General features: G+C 40.9%; 3 pseudogenes; all 3 read left to right on the plus strand.

Moving 5' to 3' along the window:
- The first annotated feature begins 1,135 nt into the window (after positions 1–1,135).
- LOC129559993 (TBC1 domain family member 1 pseudogene) lies at positions 1,136–3,061 on the plus strand (annotated as a pseudogene).
- A 244-nt stretch (positions 3,062–3,305) lies between these two features.
- On the plus strand, positions 3,306–3,851 carry LOC148775234 (TBC1 domain family member 1 pseudogene; annotated as a pseudogene).
- Positions 3,852–3,941: 90 nt separating this feature from the next.
- Positions 3,942–4,564, plus strand: LOC148775235 (TBC1 domain family member 1 pseudogene; annotated as a pseudogene).
- Positions 4,565–25,088: the final 20,524 nt, after the last annotated feature.

A 25,088-nucleotide genomic window follows, 5' to 3' on the forward strand; every position in this document is an offset into this window, starting at 1 on the left:
AAAACAGTATGGTATTAGCATAAAAGCAGAGACATAGATTAATGGAATAGAAGGGAGCCCTAGCCCATTTGTATATAGTCAATTAATTTGCTCAAATGAGCTAAGACTATATAAGGGACAAAGGACAGTTTTCAGTCAGTGGTGTTGGGAAATCTGAAACCTATGCAAAAGAATGACAGTGGTCTGCTATCTGATACCATACCCAAAATTTAACTCAAAATGGATTAAAGATTTGAACATAATACCTGAAATCATAAAACTTCTAGAAGAAAGCAGAGTGGTAAGCTCTTTGACATACATCTTAACAATGATTCATGGATTTGATGCCAAATATAAAGCAATAAAAACAAAAACAAGTGAGACTACATCAAACTAAAAGCCTCTCCACAGCAATGATATGAAAAGGCAACCAACTGAATGGGAGAAAATATTTGCAAACCAAGCATTTGATACTGGAATAATATTCAAAATATGTAAAAACACATAGAATTCAATAGAAAAATAACAATCTAGTTAAAAAATAGGCAGAGAATTTGACTAGATTTTTTTTTCCAAAGAAGACACACAGATGGCCAACAGGTACATCAAATGGTGCTCAACATTACTTATAAAAAGGGAAATGCAAATCAAAACTCCAATGGTTATCATTTTATGCATGTCTGAAGATTATTATGAAAAAGACAATAAATCGTATGTGTTGCTGAGAAGATGGATATGTAATGTTGGTTGAAATATTAATTTGGTATAGCCGCTATGTAAAAACTATATAGTGTTTACTCAAAAACAGAACAACCAAGTGATGTGGGTCTTCCCTGGTGGCCCAGATGGTAATGGCATCTGCCTGCAAAGTGGGAGATCCGGGTTTGATCCTCTGGAGAAGGAAATGGCAACCCACTCCAGCACTCTTGCCTGGAAAATCCCATGGATGGAGAAGTGTGGTAGGCTACAGTCCTTGGAGTCGCAAAGAGTTGGACACAACTGAGCGACTTCACTTTCACTTTTACCATGTGACAGGTGGGGAGGAGTCTGCTGCTGCCCCAGGGGAGCCATGCCCCACCCTGCTGCACCCCAGGCCGGCCCCTGACTCCCCGCCACCCCTAGGGCAGGCGGTGGGAGTAAGCGGGAGCCCGGGACAATGAGCCTCTGCCTGGCCCACGATTTCACCATTGTTCAGCTTGGTGGCCAAGGTGCCTGAGATCATCAGTTCCATCCAGCAGGCCTGCCAGGAGGAGCTGCACTGCCAGACGGAGTTCAATGACACCATCGCCAAGAAGTTCCAGGTGCTATTCTGCATCCACGTGGTGATGGCACTCACTAAGGCTCCACCAGCCCTGATCTACTAGTACTTGGAGGGCTTCAGTCACGTGAGTGGTGGCTTCTCCTCTCAGATCAGTTCCAGCCTGCGCTGCAGCCACTGGGGGCTGCTGAGTGGGCCCTCAGCCGGTGTGCAAGTCCTTCTCAAAGCCTTGGCTGCTGCTCCTTGGCCTTCGGAAAGGAGTTTCAGGATGCAGGCTTGTGGAGTAGTAATTTCTTCAACTCTTTTGAGGAAAACGACATCCAGAACCACCTGGTTAGTGGACTCAATATTGTGCAGCAGACAGATATTGAGGAAGCTTGAACTATGCTCTTCACAACTGGTCAATCCGAAGTTAACCTCATCAGTCCTGACACCAAAAAAATAGCATTGGAGAAAATTTTTCAGGAGATATCCTTTTGCTCTCAGGGTATTTAGATATGTGGACCACTTTGGTTTCATCTGCCGGAAGTCTTGAGGTAGAGGCTTTCATTTCCTGTTATGTGTTTCAGTGCACAAATGAAGCTCTGGTGGATGAGACTGTTGAAGGAGTGTGTAATTTCCTTGGTTCTGTCTCACTGCAGCAAAAACTTGAAATGGCAGACCAGTGTTACAGCTTGATTACAGCTCAGTTTTATTTGGCAAGCAAAAGAAAATACATCCTTGAGGTGTGAGGGCGGTCCGACCCACAAGAAGAGCCAGTGCTCAATTTTGGCTCCTCTTTTTATATGTCCCCCCCCCCCCCCGACCCCGAGCCTGCCTTATGTAAATTGGGCTAGCCAGGAGGGCTGTTTGTTTCACTTGAGGTTCTTACTCTTTTCCTCAGATTTTCTTTTGTTCCATTTCCACGGGCTTTGCTTTTCTTTGTCTTTTAGCCACTGCCATCTTGGACTCCCTTTTCCTACTCTAACTACCTATCAAGATCATGATGACCCAGAAGCAGACCTTTATGGTGGCCTCGGTGCAGCAGACAGTGAAGGTGCTGGCCCAGCTATGTGCGGGCTGCCCCCTGCAGGGCCTGCACAAGCTCTGTGAGCAGATGGAGGGAATGAATTCTTCCAAAACCAAACTAGAGCTCTGGAAGCACCTGACAACATTAATCAGGAGCAAGCAACTATTTTTGAGGAGGTTCAGAAATTGAGATCAAGGAATGAGCAGTGAGAGAATGAATTGGTTATTTCTTTCCTGAGAAGCTTACATGAAGAGAAGCTAAAAGTTCATGTCCATATTGGGGAGATAAAACAGACATCACAGATTGTAGTGGAGAATAGTGGAAGCGCCACTTGATTTAGGCTAGATATGCTGAAAAACAAAGCAAAGGGGTCTTTAACAGAATCTTTTTTGTCCCAGGATAATAAAGCCGGAGGCCTCCAGGAGCACTTGGCCAGTCGGGTCTGGACAGCTTTGTGTCTGACACATTCAGTAACACCAGCAAAGAGTTGTTTGGCTGTGAAAAAGAGGCTTTGCCCATCTCAGAGAGCCGCTTCAGGCTCCTCAGCTCCTTGGATGACCTGTCCAGTGACTCGGAGAGCCAACCCACAGAAGAGCCAGATCTGCTCTCACCCAAGCAGGGCTTCCAAAGGCATGCCAACACCTGAGTCATGTCCTCATGGAATGCCAGGAGCCTCCACAGCTGGCATGAGGGTCCCCAGGGGTCTCACAAAGGAAGCTTGTGAGGTATCACTCAGTGAGCAGAGACTCCTCATGAACAAAAGGACTTTGAGTCCAAAGCTGACCACATGGGTGATGCCAGCAGGACCTCCATAAAGACACAGAGAACATGGAGGCAGCAGATCTTCCTTTGAGTGGCCACCCCCCGAAGGCCTGCGATTCTCCCAGCAGATACGAACATTATTCAGAGCTGGGAGAGCTTTCCCCACGATCTCCTCTAGAACCAGTTTGTGAAGATGGACCCTTCAGCACTGTCCCAGCGGAAAAGAAAAGGACATCTCATGAACTCCGAGAGTTGTGACAAAAGGCCATTCTACAACAGATGCTGCTGCTGCTCAGGATGGAGAAGGAAAATCAAAAGCTGCAAGCCTCTGAGAATGATTTCCCGAACAAGTGCCTAAAGCTTGATTATGAAGAAATCACTCCTTGTCTTAAAGAAGTGACTACAGTGTGGGGAAAGATGCTAAGCACTCCAGGAAGATCAAAAACTAAGTTTGACACGGAAAAAATGCACTTGGCTGTTGGCCAAATCTGGAAATTCTTGGTGGAGCAGTGCCACCTGAAGCACCTGCTCCTCAGCAAACAGCAGCCCAAGGACATGCCCTGCAAAGAGCTCTTAAAGCAGCTCACCTCCCAGCAGCACACCATTCTCATAGACCTCGGGCGAACCTTTCCAACACACCGGTGCTACTCTGCTCAGCTAGGAGCAGGGCAGCTGTCACTTGACAACATCCTGAAGGCCTACTTGCTTCTAGATGAAGAAGTGGGCTATTGCCAAGGTCTCAGCTTTGTAGCAGGCATCCTGTTGCTTCTTGTGGGTGAAGAAGAGGTGTTTAACATGCTCGAGTTTCTGATGTTTGACATGGGACTGTGGAAGCAGTATTGACTAGACATGAGTATTTTACAGATCCAGATGTACCAGCTCTCAAGGCTGTTCCATGATTATCACAGGGACCTATACAACCACCTGCAGGAGCATGAGATCATCCCAGCCTCTATGCCACGCCCTGGTTCCTCACTGTGTTTGCCTTGCAGTTCCCCCTGGCCTTTGTCTCCAGAGTATTTGATATGATCTTTCTTCAGGGATCTGAGGTCATATTTAAAGTGGCTTTAAGTCTGCTGGGATGCCATAAGCCCTTGATTCTGCAGCATGAAAACCTAGAAACCATAGTTGACTTTATAAAAAGCACACTACCCCACCTGGGCTTGGTGCAGATATTGAAGACCATCAGTCAGGTGTTTGAGATGGACACCTCTAAAGTTACAGGCTTATGAAGTTGAGTACCACGTGCTTCAGGAAGAGCTTATCAATTCTTCTCTCAGTGACAACCTAAGAACAGACAAATTAGAGAAGACCAACAGCAGCTTATGCAAACAGAACCTTGATCTCCTTGAACAACTGCAGGTGGCCAATGGGATAGCCTGGGAGTCACCCCTGAGTAGCCCCTAACTAGCGAAAGCAAGCTAAAGCAGGCGACCCTGGCCTTGGAGCTGGAGTGGTCAGCCCTGCTGCAGATAGTAGAGCAGCTCTGGAGGCAGACGGCAAAGCTGGGTGGCCGGGAGCCTGGCCCCACACTGCCCGAGACCTCGGGTGACTAAAGGCCTGGGGCCCAACTCCCACCAGCTCACAGCTCCAGAACAGGTGTGGCCACTGCCCTGACACTGTCCAGGCCTTAACTGAGAGAGATGAAGATGCTGGAGGAGAACAGAGAACGAAGCGTGCTTCTCAGGGAGGGGACTGGCTTGCCAGCACACAGATTCTTCTGAACTGACTCACAATGCAGGGAATGAATGTGTCAGTGTCTTTGTGGTTGTTTAGGTTTAATTCTTCCCGTTTTCAGTCCTGATTACTCAGTAGATTAGATGGCATGGACTCGAATAAATGCACATTTATGTTTAAAAAAAAGACAAAAAACAAAACTACCATATCATCCAGCAATTAACTTCTGGGTATTTATCTAAAGGAATAAAAAATGGTAACTAAAAAAGATATGTGCATGTCCATATTCATTGCAACATTATTTATAACAACCAAGACATGGAAACAGTTTAAGTGTCCATCAATGGATGAATGGATAAAGAAAATGTGGAATATGAATTGAGTGGAATATTATTCACCCCTAAAACAAGAAAATCTTACCATTTACTCTATCATGGATAGACCAGTATATCATGGATGTATCGTGGATGGACCATACCTTTTTCTCAATGAAATAAGTCAGACAGAGAAAGACAAATATTGTATGTTCTTATTTATTTGTGGAGTCAAAAAAAAAAAAAAAACCCACAGATACAGAGAACAGATTGCTGGTTGCCAGAGTTGGGGTTTGGGTGGTTCCATTCATAATAAAAACTAATTCATGGATGTGCTGTATATCATGGTGACTATAGTTAATAATACACTATTGTGTGTTTTAAAGTTGATAAAAAACTAAATATTTAGTTATCATCACAAGAAAAAATTTTAAATTTGATGAATGTTAGCTAGGTTTATTGTGGTTTTTGTATCACAATATATACAAATTTGGAATCATTATACTGTATACCTGAAACTAATATAATGTTATATGTCACTTATAGCTGAATAATAAAGAAGAATTTGAGTCCTTAAAATATGATTCTTAAAAAATTATTATCCATAAAATATGATCAAAGTCTGTCATAGGTCATTTCATTTAATTTCACCTCAATCTCATGCACATCATTTTAGCAGATTATGCAGTTTTATATCTCCATTTAAATGACAGCATGTCTGAAATAAAAATAGAATCTGAATCCTGGATTTTAAAACACAAATGCAAAGTTATTACTATCATAAGTTGTGGGCAGAATTACTTATTTCCAATGAAAAGTGACCTTTATTTAACAGGCTTGAAGTTATGTTCCTTAGATGGAGAGTCTGAGACAAGAATTCAGATGCAGATTTTTTTGAGGGAGTGCTCCTCATGAGGGGAGATAAATCTGTAGGAGAGCAAGTAAAGCAGGATAAGAAAGGTGAACAAGAGGAGAAAAGACAGTAACCTGGGGGGTGAGGCAGCTCCTATCAACTGAGGACAGTTTCCTGTAGGAGGAAGACTTCTATAAGCCTTTAACAGCCATGCTCAGGAAACCAGGGAGGTGGGTGTACTGGCTCATAAAAGGGGATATGGGTTGAGGACCACCTATCTATTGCAATAGGAAAGATGGAACTACAGTTGATATAACTCACCACAGTCATAATAGTTGTTTCCCTCTGAGCCAATTTAAAGTTATGACCAACCTAGATAGCATATTAAAAAGCAGAGACATTACTTTGTCAACAAATATACACCTAGTCAAGGCTATGGTTTTTCCAGTGGTCATGTATGGATGTGAGAGTTGGACTGTGAAGAAAGCTGATTGCCGAAGAATTGATGCTTTTGAACTATGGTGCTGCAGAAGACTCTTGAGAGTCCCTTGGACTGCAAGGAGATCCAGCCAGTCCATCCTAAAGGAGATCAGTCCTGGGTGTTCATGGGAAGGACTGATGCTAAAGCTGAAACTGCAATACTTTGGCCACCTCACGCGAAGAGCTGACTCACTGGAAAAGACTCTGATGCTGGGAGGGACTGGGGGTGGGAGGAGAAGGGGACGACAGAGAATGAGATGGCTGGATGTGATGGACATGAGTTTGAGTGGACTTCGGGAGTTGGTGATGGACAGGGAGGCCAGGCGTGCTGTGATTCATGGGGTCGCAAAGAGTCGGACACGACTGAGCGACTGAACTGAAGCTACTACAGTGGCTGAAGAATGACTGAATGTGAATGATCTTTGTAGCATGTCCATACACAACTAGACTACCAGGCGAGGCCTCAGACTAAGGGCAGTCCATCTATTTGTTTTCCAATGAGCTATGATAGGACCAGATTTAAAAGATGACCTGGGGAGATCAACTGTTTTTAGTTTAAATATTTGAAGTAGGCAGTACTGGGAGCATAAACTGAAAAGTCAGAGAGGTCTTGATAATTTAATGTATAGGCTAAAGTTATCAGGGAAGCAGAAACTATGAGTAAGCAAGCGGGTATATGTGAGGCAGAGAAAAGGCATATAGACAGTGTAAGTGACGAACCTGTTTGCTGGATAAATGTAGGATGGAAGACAAAGTAGAAACATCAGTTCAGTTCAGTTCAGTTCAGTCGCTCAGTCGTGTCCGACTCTCTGCGACCCCATGAATCACAGCACGCCAGGCCTCCCTGTCCCTCACCAACTCCCGGAGTATACTCAAACTCATGTCCACAGAGTCGGTGATGCCATCCAGCCATCTCATTCTCTGTCGTCCCCTTCTCCTCCCGCCCCCAACCTTTCCCAGCATCAGAGTCTTTTCCAGTGAGTCAACTCGCCACATGAGGTGGACAAAGTATTGCAGTTTCAGCTTCAACATCAGTCCCTCCAATGAACATCTAGCATTGATCTCCTTTAGAATGGACTGGTTGGATCTCCTTGCAGTATAAGGGACTCTCAAGAGTCTTCTCCAACACCACAGTTCAAAAGCATCGATTCTAACATAAAGGGTAGCTAAATCACATTGGTAGAGCTCCAGAGAAAAGAACCATAAAAATCCCAATGTTACTTTTATTTCATCAGATAGGATGTGGGTTCAATCCCTGGGTCAGGAAGATCCCCACCCACTCCAGTGTTCTTGCCTGGAGAATCCCATGGACCAAAGAGCCTGGAGGGCTACAGTCCATAGTGTCACAAAGAGTCGGACACAACTGAAGCGACTTGGCAAGTATGCAGGGAAAGATTTCAAAGAGCAAGATCAGTAAACATCAGACTGGATAAATTTCCTCTGGAGAAAGCAGTTATACTGTTATTTGCATGATTGTGCTTTCTTAAACACTGAAATGCTTCTGGAACGCTTGACAGTAGAATTGTTCTGCCTAAGAGCGACTAGAGAATCCTGGAGGCCAGGGTGCCACCAGGTGAGAGTGATAACGAAGGTGACTCCGAAGAAGATAGATGCCCAAACTGAATTTCAAAGTTGTTAATGGTAGAGTGTGTGTAAACCAACTTACACAGTGAACATTTTTGGTGCAGTGTTATACAACTATGGGTATGAGGGGGCCAGTTGACATCTGGACTACTCAATATTATTTTCCTGAGAAAGAATTCCAAATGAACTCATAGGAAGAGCACTTGCCAATCAGAGCAGAAGCCAGAGAGAGATATGAAGGATGGACAGAGGTTGGCCTGGTGAAGAGGGGAAGCTCAGGTCACTATTCTAGACAGTAGTGAGAAGCGTTGAGCTTGATAATGTCTATGGATCTTGCTAGCTTTGCCTCTTTTCACGTTCTTGAATATAAGGTCTTAGGCATTTTGATCTCCTTTAGCAGGTAGAGAAACTTGGGTGACCTGGGCCAGAGTTTAGTAAGGGGAGTTATTTTTACAATGCTGTGAGATTTCGAAACAGTGATAAGTAGGGAGGCTGGAATCTGGTTGCTGCTGAGTCACTTCAGTCATGTCCGACTCTGTGTGACCCCTTAGACGGAACCTGGTTAGGTTATCACAATTCATCCTCTCTCCCCCATGAGAATATTCTGTAAGAAGTATTAAATATTACAAATATTTACAAATTTTAAAGTCAAACAAATCAAATATACCAATATAAAGTCTCTAGGAATTGCTAGATGTTCCTTACCATTTGAATTATGAACTGTTTGACTCAAAAAAACATGTGTATGTGCATAGATCCATATATTTCTTTATGAAAAATATCCACAGATCCACTTTTTTGAGTTCAAGAGAATCTGAGACATGCTTTGTTGTTTCTGCATTTGCCCTTTGCACTTAAGGTTTGGTCAAGTGATTTCTTGAACATGCCATTAAAACAGATCTCAAGATAATAATAATGGAGCATTGAAATATAAAATTAAGCAACACAATAAAGTTGGAGTGGGTAGATTGAAAATAAGTTCATAGCATTAGGAGCCTTCATTATATGTGGTGGTGGTGTTTGTGTGTAAGTGTGAATGTTTTGGTGAGTGTCTAATTCTATGATAAGAGAACCTTTAACATTAATTCAGAAGAAACAGCTCAGTAATTTACCAAGCTCTTAAATTCTTAGATTCATCTTGTTTCCTCTTGAAAACACTAAATTAACACTACTACAGACCTTTCCTCCACCCTACTTTCTGGAGAATATCTGAGACAATTCCAAAGCTTTTGATGTTACCATCAAAACTCTTTAATTTTAAATGGAATACTTTCTCTGTTCCCACTAAGTGTTGTCATAAATGAAATATAACCACTAGAAGAAAAAGTATTAATCAGATCAGTTCAAAGTTGGAACTTAAATGGAATGCTCTAAAAATTGAAACAGTGTGCCCCTAATGTGATAATATGTATTTATAAACAGGGCTTTGTGGTTGATGCCATCAACCACTTTGCAAACTCTTGCCAATAATATTATTGCCATAAATTTGGAGAGTTGATTAGTGGGTCACTTAAAACCGTAATCTTAGCCTTTAGAGGTTTTATTTAAATCTAATTTAAAAAGAGTCCTTTAATATTTATTTTTACAGAAGTTTACTTAGAAATTTAAGATTAGAGAATAGTTTCAAATGAGTGCTGCTGAAACTAAAAGAATTTGGATATATGGCTTTTTTCCAAGGTGGTCGCATTTCCCTCAAGGCCAATTTGTCATTGATGAAACATCTGTGCAAAACCATTCATGTGTGTTTTGAGAACCTAGGATCAATCAAATTCTCTGTTTGGATAGGCAACTATTGTTTTCTAAGTAAAGATGAATGATGATAGGTGAATATATTTTTAGGTTTAACTTTAATGAGGTCTACTTATTTTTCTGTAATTGGAAAAATTTTGTGCTTTTGCCTTATCTCACAATTAAGTTCTTGGAAACTCAGAAAAGGAAAGAGTCAAAGGATATTTAGAAGTCTTAGGAGATATTTTATTTTGTGCTGATGGCACTTTCTCATGGAACTGTTCGAATATACTGCCAGCGTAGAACTGGATGTTTATAAAAACAAATCACTGAAGATTTTTCTACGTTGAAATACTTTCTTTTTTGAGGCACACAAACCATGATGTCATTCTACTCTTCAAGAGTCTACATGCTCCACTTTCTGCCTCCCAGATCTTCGTCTTCTCTATTCTAGCCACAGACAGGCATGAGGCATGTTGTGTTAATATACACATGAACTGGAATTTTTAGTCTTTGTCGATATAGGATAACTGATAACTTTAAGTGGAAGTCTCTAGAAAGAGAAATACACTGTAGGTTAAGCTTTCCACTTAACCATTTGTTCATTTATTCACTAAGAACTAATTGAACATCTACTCTCAGGCACATTTTATGCTATACTAGAATTAGGTTTTCAAAGGTCTCTAATAGCAGACTGCGAGAACTTCTATTTCAGTGCCTGGATAAGAGCCATCAGTTAGAAAAAATGGAAGATTTTTTTCTCACTGGGCCTAGTAAAGTGGTAATGGTTTTGTGTGGTGGTTAGCTACTTCAGTCTTAAGGATATGGTCTTTGAGATCATACATACATGAGCTCACCTATCAGTTCCGACTTACCAGCCCACTGACTTTGGGCCAGTCACTAAACCTCCCTGAGTCTAGTTATTTTAATCCTTTCTCAGAGGTTACTGTAAGAGCTGAATAAAAAGCAATATAACTAAAGTGATTCTAACATATATTGCATGCTAAGTAGATGTTAGGTGTCTCTTTTACATTTCCCTTCATCTTTAAAACATCACTCTTGAATTTTTACTTCCATTTATTTGTTTGACAAGTATGTATATAAAATGTACTAAATGATGGCCATTAATCCAGGCACTGAAATAGAAGTTCTCACAGTCTGGGGCTTCCCTGGGGGCACCAGTGGTAAAGAATCTGCCTGTCAATGAAGGAGACATAAAAGACATGGATTCGATCCCTGGCTTGGGAAGATCTAAGGGGGAGGAAATGGCAACCAATTCCAGTATTCTGGCCTGGAAAAATCTCATGGACAGAGGAGCTGGTGGGCTATAGTCCAAGGGGTTGCAAAAAGTCGGACATGACTGAGCACACACACATGCATGCCTTTACCACTGTTAATGAGAAGGAAATTTAATAAGCTTCAAAGCCAATTCTATGAAAAACATTTCTTTTAATGAGGTAGCCACAATTCTGTGTTCTCTCTAAAACTGGAATGGGAGACAGCAAGGGTGATGACTGTTTTAAAAGTTCTGGCCAATTGAAAAGGATACAAAACATGAATTTAAATATGGGAAAAGTAAGAAAATATTCTCTTGTAGTTGGTATGTTTGGCTACCTAAAAGAGTCAAAGACTCAACTAAAAACTGTTAAAATTCAAGGGCACTAATTTAAGTAGATGAATGATGCACATAAATGCCGTGACCATTGTTTTCTTTAATTCAGTCAATATTTTGTGAAGTTACTATTCTCAATGCTAGAGATACAACATGGAACAAGACTGACAAAAATCTTGCTCTCACTGAGCTTACATTCTTAAGGAGGCAAATAATAATATTTATTCTAGTAGCAAAGTAAGGGGATGAAAGGTGGCAGGGGTGCTATTTTAATGAAGGTATTGAAAGAGGCCTTGAGATGAGATGGCATTTAAAAAGAGACCTGATATAAATAATAATTTAGCCATAAGGATATCTTAGGATAAAAAGAATTCTGAGAAGTGGAAATAGTAGATACAAAAGTCTTGTACTTGGAGTAGGCTGGATGTGTTCAAAGTATAGCAAAGAGTTCAGTGTGACTGGAGGAGAATGGGAATGAAGTCATTTTGTAAGCTATGGGCCAAAGTGGGATCTTAGATGTTTGGATTTTGGGTTATTCTGTTAGAGATGGTAAACAATTAGGAGATTTAAGCATAGTTCTGGTATAATCTGGGCTTCCCTGGTGGCACAGATGGTAAGAATCTGCTTGCAAAGTGGGAATTGTGGGTTTGATCCCTGGGTCAGGAAGATACCTTGAAGGGTATGGCTACTCATTTCAGTGTTCTTGAGTATAGAATTCCACGGACAGAGGAGCCTGACAGGTTACATGGGGTCACATAAAGTCAGACATGACTGAGTGACTAACACTTTCACTTTCTGGTATAAATCTAACATTTTAAAAAGGCTCTAGCTACGTAAAAACTAGACTGTACGCTTGCAAGATTGGAAGTAGAGGGGTTATTTAGGAGGCTTTCTACTACTGTTCAGGAAGAAAAGTAATTGGACCAGGTAGTATAAAGTTGGTAGATTTCAGATGTATTTTGAAAAAAGAACCAATGAGATTTACTTATGTGTGTGCTTAATCTCTCAGGCCGTGTCTGATATCTGATAGATTTGCTTTTTTTTTTAGTGTGTGAAAATAAAGAGGCAAAATGATTCCATAGTTTTTGGCCGGTTTAATTGGATGAATAACTGCTGTTTACTGAGGAAATATTGGGAGAAAGACATGTTGGGGTAAGGAGAGTAAGAACTTTTGTTTTGAACATTTCATGTTTTACAGTCTTTCCCCACGAAGTCCAAAGTAAGAAAGTAACCAGGAAGAGATCCCTCACCAAGAAATGGAAATGCCAGAACCTTGAACTTGGACTTCCTAGCCTTTAGAACTGTGGAAAGTAAATTTGTTATTCAAACCACCAATCTGTGGCTTTTTAGTTTTTGCAGTCTGAGAACACTAATACAGGAGTGGAGGTACGTAGGATTTTAGAAGCTATATAAAAATATTGTTTTAAAAAGCAGATATGTCACTTTACTGACAAAGGTCCATACAGTCAAAACTATGGTTTTTCAAGCAGTCATGCACAGATGTGACAGTTGGACCATAAAGAAGCTGAGCACCAAAAAATTGATGCTTTCAAACTGTAGTGCTGGGAAAGACTCTTGAGAGTCCCCTGAACTGCAAGGACATCAAACCAATCAATCCTAAAGGAAACCAACTCTGAATATTCATTGGAAAGACTGATGCTGGCCCCAATACGGTGGCCGCCTGATGCAAAGCATGGATTCATTGGAAAAGACCCTGATCCTGGGAAAGATTGAAGGCAAAAGGAGAAGGGGCAACAGAGGATGAGATGGCTGGATGGAATCACTGACTCAATGGACATGAATTTGAGCAAACTTAGGAAAACAGTGGAGGACAGGGCATGCTGCAGTCCATGGGGTCACAAAGAGTCAAACACAACTTAGTACATGAACAACAAATATAAAAATAATGAGAATAGTAGAGCAAATTGACTTGAGTTTTGCAGGTAGCAATGAGGGATTAGGTAGGATTTTTATTCATAAATTTCAAGTTGGACTATTAAAGCATGGTTTTGAGATTTATTCTATGTATATTCAGCTACTTCAGTGCCAAGAAAGCAGTACCTAGCTTTCTAGATAGAAAACTAGCTTTGAGATATATATATATCTATATATATTTTAATTTTTATTTTTATTGGAGGCTAATTATTTTACAATATTATATTGGTTGGTTTTGCCATACATTGACATGAATCCACCCCGGGTGTACATGAGTTTCCCCTCCCGAAACCCCTCCCACCTCCCTATATGATAGAGGGAACGCAGGAAAGGGCTTTAGAGTGCTCAGAACCACAGAGTAAACATACTGTTTAGAGATCACATTGGTAGTGGTAAAAAGCAGTTATAAATAATTACTAGTGTGAAACATATAAAATCCATTCAATGAATTGTGCTGAGAGATGTGGGTGTTGGTAATGTGTCACCTTGCCTAAGCCGAACTATATTTCCCAGGATTCCCTTTCTTGTGTATTTCCAGTTAAGACTGAACTGTTGGAGACATTTTTATAGGCTGTCAGGGAGATGGAAGTTAAACAGAAGCCATTTTGTAGTTTGCACCTAGTTCTGCTGTCTCAAAGTTAGGTGTGGGACAGAACCCACCTTTTATGAATTCCTTCTTCAACTCTGCCTCTCCTGACATTCATGAAGAAGGGCACCAACTTTCTGTGCAGGACACCCATCATCAGGATCACAGTTGGGTGAGAACTGACATGGGTTCTGTTTTTTTCCTCATGGGTTCCAGCTCCTTGTGAATTTCAGCCTCTCTTTGATCTTCCCTATTCTACATTCATCTTCTCTTCCCAGCTACCCACCCTCTGGACTTCAAGCTGTAGATGAGACAAAAGACAGCAGCCTTGCAGACATTACTTAGCCAGCTCTCATATTTCCATAAGACCCAATCCTGGCAACAACTTCCTTATACATAGTGGTTCTGCTTGTTTTAAAATATAATTTGTTAAAATCTTTAAAAAAATTTATTGTTTTGGCAGTGCTGTCATGAGGTATGTGGGATCCTATTTCCCCAACCAGGGATTGAACCCGTGGCCCCTGCCTTGGAAGTGTAGGGTCTTAACTGCTGGACCAGCAAGGGATTCCTCTGATAAAATTCTAATACAAGAGATTATGAAAAAAGGGGGCACATATATTGTAAGCTTCCCAACCCAGGGATCAAACCCAGGTCTCCCGCATTGTAGGCGGATTCTCTACTAGCTGAGGCACAAGGGAAGCCCAAGAACACTGCAGTGGGTAGGGTATCCTTTCTCCAGCGGATCTTCCCAACCCAGGAATTGAACCAGGGTCTCCTGCCTTGCAGGTGGATTCCTTACCAACTGAGCTATCAGGGAAGCCTTATATTGTAAGCTGTGCTGTGCTTAGTCACTCAGTCGTGCTTGACTCTTTGTGACCCTGTGCACCATAGCTTGCCAGGCTCCTCTGTCCATGGGGATTCTCCAGGCAAGAATATGGGAGAGGGTTGCCATGCCCTCCTCCAGGGGAATCTTCCCAAATCAGGGATCGAACCCAGGTCTCCTGCATTGCAGACTATTTCTTTACCATCTGAGCCACCATATAGTAAGCTAGAGGGTATCAATTCTCCTTAAATTAATTTATAAATGTAACAGTTCTGATAAAAATTCATCTGGATATGTCTTATAACTTAAAATTTCAATGAGAATACTTTAAGACTATGACAGAGCATAGAAAGCCACCACCCTAAATCCCTGAGGAGACCCGGCGTGAGAATATGAATAGAATACAAAGGTAACCAGGTTCTATGCCATGCTTGGAAGTATTACATAGTTACACTATATGAAACATCTACAGCAAGAAACTATAAACTAGGAAACAATACTTTCATTTCAGGTGACAGGAATTAAGCAGTATGAAATTATATTTTCCAGTGGTCATGTATGGATGTGAAAGCTGGACTGTGAAGAAAGCTGAGCGCTGAAGAATTGATGCTTTTGAACTGTGGTGCAGGAGAAGACTCTTGAGAGTCCCTTGGACAGCAAGGAGATCCAGCCAGTCCATCCTAAAGGAGATCAGTCCTGGGTGTTCATTGGAAGGACTGATGCTAAAGCTGAAACTCCAATACTTTGGCCACCTCATGTGAAGAGTTGACTCACTGGAAAAGACTCTGATGCTGGGAAGGATTGGGGGCGGAAGGAGAAGGGGACGACAGAGAATGAGATGGCTGGATGGCATCACTGACTCGATGGACATGAGTTTGAGTGAACTCCGGGAGTTGGTGATGGACAGGGAGGCCTGGCGTGCTATGATTCATGGGGTCGCAAAGAGTCGGACACGACTGAGCGACTGAACTGAACTGAATTATGTTTATAGCTTGCCTGTATTTGGTACTTTATGTGTGAGACACTCATTTTCTAAGTGTAACACACACACATGCCAACTCATTTAATCATTATAATAGCCCTGTGAGGTAGGTACTATTATTCCTATTTTTCAGGCAAGAAAATTGAATCACAGAGATATTAGGGACCTTGCTTAGAATCACACCAGAAAATGACAGTAAGGTTACACCACAGAATAATAGCAGTCAGAATTCCTATCCCAACTAGCCTCTGGCATTTCCTCATTGTGATTTATGCTCGGCTATTTGAAAATGTCACTGTGGAACAGCAAAGGTAAGTGATGGAGAGGACCAGTACCTACAAGGCGTTCTTGAGAGGAAGGCAGCTGTCCTTCATCTTCTAACTAACTGAGTACATCTGGACTGCTGAGGATGGAAAACATCAGCTCCATGAGCAGAGAGCCAAGTAAGAACAACTGACTCGATTATTATTCTTGTGAGTTACTGGCTTGTTGGAACAAGGCTGGCAGAGTGGCCCAGGGACAGACGACTGAGTGAAATATGTTGCAGAATGAGAATCAAGACAAATTCGCTTTTAACATCTTGACCTTATCAGGGGGGCATTTTAGTGCACACCAACGTAAGGACACCCCTTCCTCTCATTACCACGCCAAGGTAGACTGCTTCTCTTGTCAGATAAGCCATCACAATAGAAATGGAGACAGTGCATGTTGCTCCAGGCCCATGTATAACCATGTGTTTACACAGTCAAAAGACAAGGCAACAACACTGGCTGGAACATGTTCTGCCTCTGCGGAGTAGGAAATGGTTGTTGGGCGTTTGTGAGGCAAGTAAGGATATGTAAGATGACTATTTTCCTTAAAAGACCTTGTAAGATTTTTAACTCTTTATGTGCAAATATGTGGAATTTCTATGAAATGAATTAAAAACTATAATGATATTCAGTTTTTTACCTATCACATTAGCTAAGAGGCTAAGTGAGCCTGGGATGAAAACAGTAAGAAGTGTATGATAGAATGCTCCAGTGTTGCTGGTGGCAGAGTTAATTGATATGACCTTTCTAGACAGCAATTTATCAATATGTATGAAGAGCCTTAAGAACCTGATGTCCTCTGAACAGTAATTCCACTCCTGAGAGTCTACAATAATAAAACAACCCTAAATATAAAAGAGAGCTTGTCACTCAAAGAAGTTCATGGGATCATCAGTAATAATTGTGAGAAAGTAGTAACAAACAATATTCAATAAGGAAAAAATTAAATAAACCGTGGTACATCACTCATTAAAATGTTATACACCACTTAAAATATTTAAAAGATAATGTAAGAACATGGAAAATGCTCATGGAATAATTCTAAGTTAGAAAACTAGTACATAAAGCTGTATATATTACTTTTTTAATGCACATATTTTTGTCAAGGTTTAGAAGATAAAAGATCATAACTGTTTGATTTCCCTCTTTTCATTTCTATTTCTCTGAATTTAAGTCTGTTCATTAATGTTTTGAATTAAACAATTGAATAAGTTATATGCAACAACAATAGTGTAAACTTAACCAGCATGCGACAAGTTGACTCACTGGAAAAGAGTCTGATGCTAGGAGGGATTGGGGGTAGGAGGAGATGGGGATGGCAAAGAATGAGATGGCTGGATGGCATCACCGACTCGATGGACATGAGTTTGAGTGAACTCCGGGAGTTGGTGATGGACAGGGAGGCCTGGCGTGCTGTGGTTCATGGGGTCGCGAAGAGTTGGACATGACTAAGCAACTGAACTGAACTGAACCAGCAGAAAGAAAGAGGAATTGTATATAAACAAGCCTGAGCCCCATAAGCCCATTGTCAGGGCCAAAGGAAAGTCCCAGTACTTGGAAAATGTAATATAATGTTCTGTTGTAGCTGTAAGAGGAATAGCTTTCAAAGTGAAGCTCAAAAGAAAACCTAAAGTAAATGCTCTGGTTATTGCCAGAACTTGGCATATTTGCAATCAGTTCAGTTCAGTTCAGTCGCTCAGTCGTGTCCGACTCTTTGCGACCCCATGTGAAATTGACTCAAAAACTTTGCTGTGATTAGCCTGCATAAAAAAGCTGGAAATTTAACTTGAATTTTCAGTTATATTGCATTCAATCTTGGGACTTCCCAGGTGGCTCAGTGGTAAAAGAATCTGCTTGCCAGTGCAGGAGGCACAGGAGATGAGGGTTTGCTCCCTGGGTTGGGAAGATCCCCTGGAGAAGGAAATGACAACCCACTCCAGTATTCTTGCCTGGAGTATCCCATGGTCAGAGGAGCCTGGCAGGCCCCAGTCCATGGAGGTGCAAAGAACTGGACATGACTGAGGGACTGAGCAAACAAGCCTGCATCTAATTTTGCTATTCCCCTGAAGAAACTCACTGTTTTGGGAAAGGGTCGGGGTGGAAGAGGGGAAATTCCAAATATGTTTTAGCTCAGACACTCTTCTAAACTATGGCTCTGAGGTGGAATTTGTCATTGGCATGAATGCTTCTGCACTATAAACAGTTTTGAAAGGAGCAGAGGTATGTGTTTGTATGTGCGCCATGTTTTTTCTGGTTCTCTCACGTTTGCATGAAACTAGGATTCAAGTTAGGAGCTGGTAGCCAGGGCTTCTAATTTGTAACCCACTAACACAGTATTATTTTCCTTTAAAAATTTCTTCTGAGGGACTGGCTTCTCTTAGTGCATAGCTATTCAGAAATGTTTAAAAGCACAATAAATATCATCTCATAGTTACTGCCCTAAAACCTACAAGAAAATAGCCCTGCATTTGCAACAACATGAATGGAACTTGAGGGCATTATGCTAAGTGAAATAAGTCTGACAAAGGAAGACAAGTGCTGCTATAGTTTTACTTATATGCAGAATCAAAGGGGGAAAGCAGGGAAAACCCTCACAGATATGGAGAACAGATTGGTGGTTACCGGGGTTAGGGGGTAGGAGGTGGCCAAAATGGGTGAAGGTGGTCTAAAGGTACAAGTTTCTAGTTATAAATAAGTCCTGGGATGTAACATACAGCCGTGGCATCCATAGTTCGCAATATTGTACTGTGTATCTGAAAACTGCCAAGAGAGTAGATACTAAAAATTCTCATCAAAAGAAAAAGTGTAGCTCTGTGTGCTGATGGATGTTGAGTAAGCTTATTGTGGTCTCATTTTGCAACAGGCACATACATCAAATCAGTATGTCGTACATCTAAAACTAATACAACGATATATGTCAATTGTATCTCGATAAAACAAAAAATTAGAAAAAAGCAAAATAAGTAATACTTTTAGATATATAAATGTGAATTACAGAAGGATTCACAAGATAGTATATATAATTTTACTTCTGAGGACAAAGTACCTCTTGTCCTTTTTTCCCCAAATGTAACATTATTCTTTTTATTGTAAAAATATATATATATAGCAGGATAGCTCCCTGTATACAATTTGGACATTTGTAAGTTGTAGAAGAAGTTAATAGATGTAACGTATAACATGTAATAAATCAGGCCACTACTTTTGGCTCTTCTTTTCTTGCATTCCCAGGAAGATAATTATATTACAGGAATTTGTACATTCTGTCTGTGCTGACACTATCTACTATTTTTGTTTTCAAACTCGACTGCTGCCTTCTGCATTGTGCAATGTTTGGCTAGCATTCAATTTTGGCTGTCAAGAGTTTCTTGTATTATACGTGATTGCAATAGATTTTGTTATTGATTCCAGATATGTTTATATGTATTTCTTGTTCTCAGGTTTTTTTTGGAGGTTAATCGGCCTAGCATTGTTTCTTTATTTAAAGAAAGGAATCTAGGAATCCTTGAGAGTTGGGTTCTCAAAATGGGGGAAAAAACCTGAGTGAAGTCTTTGAAAAGTGAAAACTGATTCACAGGAAAACCTTTAGTTCTGAAAAATCTCAAATTTAGAAATATTCTTATGTACAGTCTCTTCACATTGTTGCTGAGTATCAGGAGTAAAAGTTAATGTTCACTGATATTTTTAAATGTACCAAATGGTACATTGTTGTTGCTGCTTAGTAGCTAATGCTGTCTCTTTTGTGACCGCGTGGACTATATTTCGCTCAGATACTCTGTCCATGGAATTTCCCAGGCAGGAATACTGGAAAGGGTTGCTATTTCCTTTTCCAAAATGGTGTATTAGCTTCTGAAATTCAAACTGGCTCTATATTTGGCCATAAAAGAAGAGCAGCCTGGCAGAAGTGACTGTATGATAGCTGGTAGTGTTTTTCTTGGTGAATCAATAAGATGGACAGATGGACACACATGTGGGTACCTTAAAGATTGCTGAGTGATCCTTTTTAGTGGCAGCTGTCATGGTGAGTGACATCTTCCTTCCACCCTCAACCCTGGTGATATCTTCCATCTTGGTGCTGAATCCACATTCTTTTGTGCCCCATATCACCTTTTTCCCCACAGGCCCACATCTGGTCCATGGGAATCAAACACTCCTTGGCTTTGACTAGTAGAAGGGTAACTCCTTTGCCAACATAGCCCTATCCTATCTTTATTTTCCCCAAATAGGCCACTTTATGAGACCATGGAATCCTCCAACTATGGAGAGAATTAGGCCCTCTCCAGGTTCTTGGTGAAGCCCTTACTTGCATTGACTTGAGGGGCACCAAACTCCTCTCCTTTCTTCTGGGGTAGTGGGGGGGTCTCAAGCCCAGATTTTCCCCCTGAAACATCCCCCACAAATCTGTTTCATTCTCCTGAACACTGTGACCCCTTTTAATATTCTTGATCTCACTAAATGGCCCAAGAAATGTAGAGCCAGTTTTTGTACGTTTCATTTGTGAGTTCTGCCCCTGGTCAACCCCCAGCTTTGGCATGTACTCCTTTTCATATTTTGTTACCTGGGCCAAAACTTTACTGAACACACCTTTACATTCATGTGACTCCAATCATAGTCATGTTACTTTGATCTTAGCCTAAAATTGACAGATGAAATAGAAGACACACATTTAAAATTTGAATTTCAGATAAATAATAAATAATTTTTAGTACATTTATGTCCTATGCACTGTTGGAGACATGTGTAAACTAAAAAACTATGTGTTTATCTGAAATTCAAATTTAACTGGTCATCCTACATTTTATTTGCTAAATCTAGCAAAATTCTCTTAAACAAGACTCTTCAAATGAAAATAAGAAAATATTGTGATTAGCATTTCATTATCTGTCGGGTTCTATGAATGAATGTATGTCTCTCATATCCAGTTTAGATAATGTGGTATAAACTGGGTTAGAGGCATAAAATCTATTCAGCAAATCTGTACTGATGGCAGTAGATAGGGTTCTGCTTCTGGGTGTGTAAGATTTGTCATCTTGGCTACTAATTTGTCTTGTAACTACACATGTGTATTGAATCTTGAGAATAAAATAAAGTCTGCTTTCCCTTAGCCATGTTGAGACCTAGTTTAGGGAGGTCTATAATTTGATGAAACACATTTTAGTACCGGGAATAAGCTGTTTGTTCTGCTATTAAACACTTGTTAACTGCTTGCATTTATCTATTTACTCTTCAACTCATAAATACTTTTATTTATAATGTGTCTTGTAAGGAGTTCAAAATGCATTACAAATGCATCCTATTAAAGCTATCTGATTCCACTGTTGATATTATTAGATATTGTACTGTGATCATGCTCTTAATGATAAACAAAGGGCATAGCGCAAGAAAGCAATTTACCAAAGCAAGGTTTCCCTTCACCCTTTTCAGTTCACATTGTGAGGTTCCTTTAATCACAAGTCTTTGTGAGGAGTCTTGTTGTCAATTTAGTTCAGTTCAGTTGCTCAGTCTGTGTCCGGCTCTGTGACCCCATGGACTGCAGCACGCCAGGCCTCCCTGTCCATCACCAACTCCCAGAGTTTACTCAGACTCATGTCCATTGGGCCGGTGATGCCATCCAACCATCTCATCCTCTGTCGTTCCCTTCTGTCTTTTTGTAGTTGTACATGTTCTTGAGGTCTTGGTTTGGTGCTAGATAGAAAGATCAGTTTACCACACTGAGATTGATGGGTGTATTTTGAGTTCCTGAGAGGTGTGTGAGAAGACATTTCATGAAAGATGAGATCCTTTGTACTACAAATTCAGAAAATTTTAGCAGAAGACAATGTGGTAGGAAAAAACCATTTATAGAAACTACTTGTGTGATGCTTTAAATATATAACATATTTCTGATTATAGATGGCAAAATTTATTGTCTTCCTTTCATAGCCTGAGGATTTCTGGACTTAAGAAGACAGGGTCTCAATTAAGATTATTCTGTATTTTTAGGAAATGCATAAGATGGAATGAGAGACAGCTACCTTAAAAGGAAGCTAATATAGGAAAAAGATACACTAATTATAAACATAAGCTGATCATCCTAAATCACAACCAATTTAGCGTCACAAAGAGTTGGACATGACTGAGCAACTGAACGGAACGGAATGGAACGGAATGGTATGATGACATTGGATAAAATATTGTTTAGTTTGAAATAAAGGAAAAATACTGCTGTGACCACCTCTGTGCTCACTTCTGGATGTAATGGAAGATGTGTAAGAGCTCACCGTGTATATGTGTAAAAGAGAAGACTTAAATGGATATTCTAGCTACCTTTACATACACATAATGCTCCCTTAAATAGAAGACAGGAAGACTTAGGGTAGTTGCAGAATATAACCAAAACATCAATGAATAGTATTTACCAGTATTCACTTTACAACCTGTCACTGGCTAACAAATAAAATTATGTAAAAGAGAAATAGGGTGCTCTGTGTGGTATCAAATGGCCTACTGGGAAAGCTCAAATGATCTCCTTTCAAAAATGTCCCTTAAATAGATGGTTTAAGTTCCTTCTAACTCTGTGATATTCTCACAGAATATGAGAATAGTTAACATGAATAGAGTACTTCCCATCACTTCATGGCAAATAGAAGGGGAAAACAGGGAAGCAGTGACTGATTTTATTTTCTTGGGCTCCACAATCACTACAATGGTGAAATTAAAGGACACTTGCTCCTTGGAAGAAAAGCTATGACAAACACAAACAGTGTATTAAAAAACAGAGACATCAGTTTGCCCACAAAGGCCTGTATAGTCAAAGCTATGGTTTTTGCAGTAGTCATGCACGAATGTGAGAGTTGGACCATAAAGAAGGCTGAGTGCTAAAGAATGGATATTTTCTAACTGTGGTGTTGGAGAAGACTCTTGATAGTCCTGTGGACAGCAAGGAGATCACACCAGTCAATCCTAAAGGAAATCAACCCTGAGTATTCATTGGAAGGACTGATGCTAAAGCTCTACTACTTTGGCCACCTGATGTGAAGAGGTGACTCACTGGAAAATATCCTGATGCTGGAAAAGATTGAGGGCAGGAGGAAAAGGGGGCTACAGAGGATGAGATGGTTGGATGTCATCACCGACTCAGTGGACATGAGATTGAGCAAATTCTGGGAGATAGTAGAGGACAGGGAAGCCTGGCATGCTGCAGTCCGTGGGGTCATAAAGAGTCACACATGACTTAGTGACTGAACAACAACAACATAGAATGCTTTCTTTTTTCAGGCATTGTTCTAAAGGCAAGTACTCATTCACTGATAAAATTAACTAACTAGTAGGCACCAGGCATTTTTAAAGGCCCAGTTCAGTTCAGTTACTCAGTTGTATTTGACTTTTTGTGACCCCACGGCCTGCAGCACGCCAGGTCTCCCTGTCTATCACCAACTCCCGGAGCCTACTCAAACTCATGTCCATCATGTCAGTGATGCCATCCAACCATCTCATCCTCTGTTGTCCCCTTCTCCTCCTGCCTTCAGTCTTTCCCAGCAAAGTCTTTCAGTTCTTTGCATGAGGTGGCCAAAGTATTGGAGTTTCATCTTCAGCATTAGTCCTTCCAATGAATATTCAGGACTGATTTCCTTTAGGATGGACTGGTTGGATATCCTTGCTGTTCAAGGGACCCTCAAGCGTCTTCTCCAACACCGCAGTTCAAAAGTATCAATTCTTTGGTTCTCAGCTTGCTTTATAGTCCACCTCTAACATCCATACATGACTACTGGAGAAACCATAGCTTTGATGAGATGGACCTTAGTCAGCAAAGTAATGTCTCTGCTTTTTAATAAGCTTTCTAGGTTGGTCATAGCTTTTCCTTTTCTTCTAAGGAGCAAGCATCTTTTAATTTCATGGCTGCAGTCACCATCTGCAGTGATTTTGGAGCCCAAGAAAATAAAGTCTCTCACTATTTCCACTGTTTCCCCATCTATTTGCCATGAAGCAATGGGACCAGATGCCATGATCTTAGTTTTCTGAATGTTGGGCTTTAAGCCAACATTTTCACTCTCCTCTTTCACTTTCATCAAGAGGCTCTTTAGTTCTTCTTCACTTTCTGCCATAAGGGTGGTGCCATCTGCATATCTGAGGTTATTGATATTTCTCCTGGCAATCTTGATGCCAGCTTGTGCTTCATCCAGTCCAGCATTTCTCACGCTGTACTCTGCATATGAGTTAAATAAGCAGGGTGACAATATACAGCCTTGACATACTCCCTTCCTGATTTGGAACCAATCTGTTGTTCCATGTCCAGTTCTAACTATTGCTTCTTGACAAGGTCCAAGTGTATGTCAAATTCTTGACTTCATACAGTGATATTCTAAATAGCATAAGCACACAATTTATATAGTAAATGAGAAAATGATGCATGTTATAAAACAGAGTCAGGAAGTGAAATGGGGAGTCCTAAGGGAGGTTTCAGTGCCATGAATTGGAAAGGTCTTAATGAGATTACATTTGAATGAAGGTTTGAAGATGATGAGGGTGAAGCCACATGAATATCTACAGGAGGAATGGTCCATGCAGAGGGCACAGAAAGTACAAAGGTCCTAAAACAAGACTTGCCTTTTTTGTTCTGGAGACCCATATGTCTGGGGACGAGGTAGCACAGGAAGGAGTCATAGGAGTTAAGGTCAGAGACGCAATGAGAGATCAGTTTTTGTTGGGTTTTCCAGGTCTTGGTTGAGAATTTTCTTTTTTTCTCTGATCAGGATTGAGAGTCATTGAAGGGTTTGGGGAGAGACATGACATGGTGTGACTTATAGTGTGATTTGCAGAGAATATATTGTGGGGAGCAAGGGTGATAGTTAGCAGACTGTTGTCTTAGCTGTGAGCAAGATGTTGACAGATGACACCAAGTTGGTGGCAGTGGAGGTGGTGAGGAGTGGTCAGAGCCTGCAGAAGGTTGGGACAGCAGAATTTGCTAACAGGTTGAATGTGGGATATGATAGAAAGGAAGGATTAGAATGACTCCACAGAACTGGGCCAAGCAGATGAAAGGATTGGATTGGCATGAGATGAGATAGGGAAGACTGTGGTTTAGGGAATTGGGAGGGGTATCAGCAGCTTTATGAGAATTATCCCTTTAAACATATGAAAACCCTCTGAGGTTATAATGTCCATTCCACAGGTGAGGAAACCGATATATAGAGAAGTTAAGAAACTGGGTAGCAT

This window comes from Moschus berezovskii, chromosome 16 (genome assembly GCF_049115385.1).
Source record: "Moschus berezovskii isolate FMDL1 chromosome 16, NW_MosBer_1.0, whole genome shotgun sequence".
Classification (NCBI taxonomy): domain Eukaryota; kingdom Metazoa; phylum Chordata; class Mammalia; order Artiodactyla; family Moschidae; genus Moschus; species Moschus berezovskii.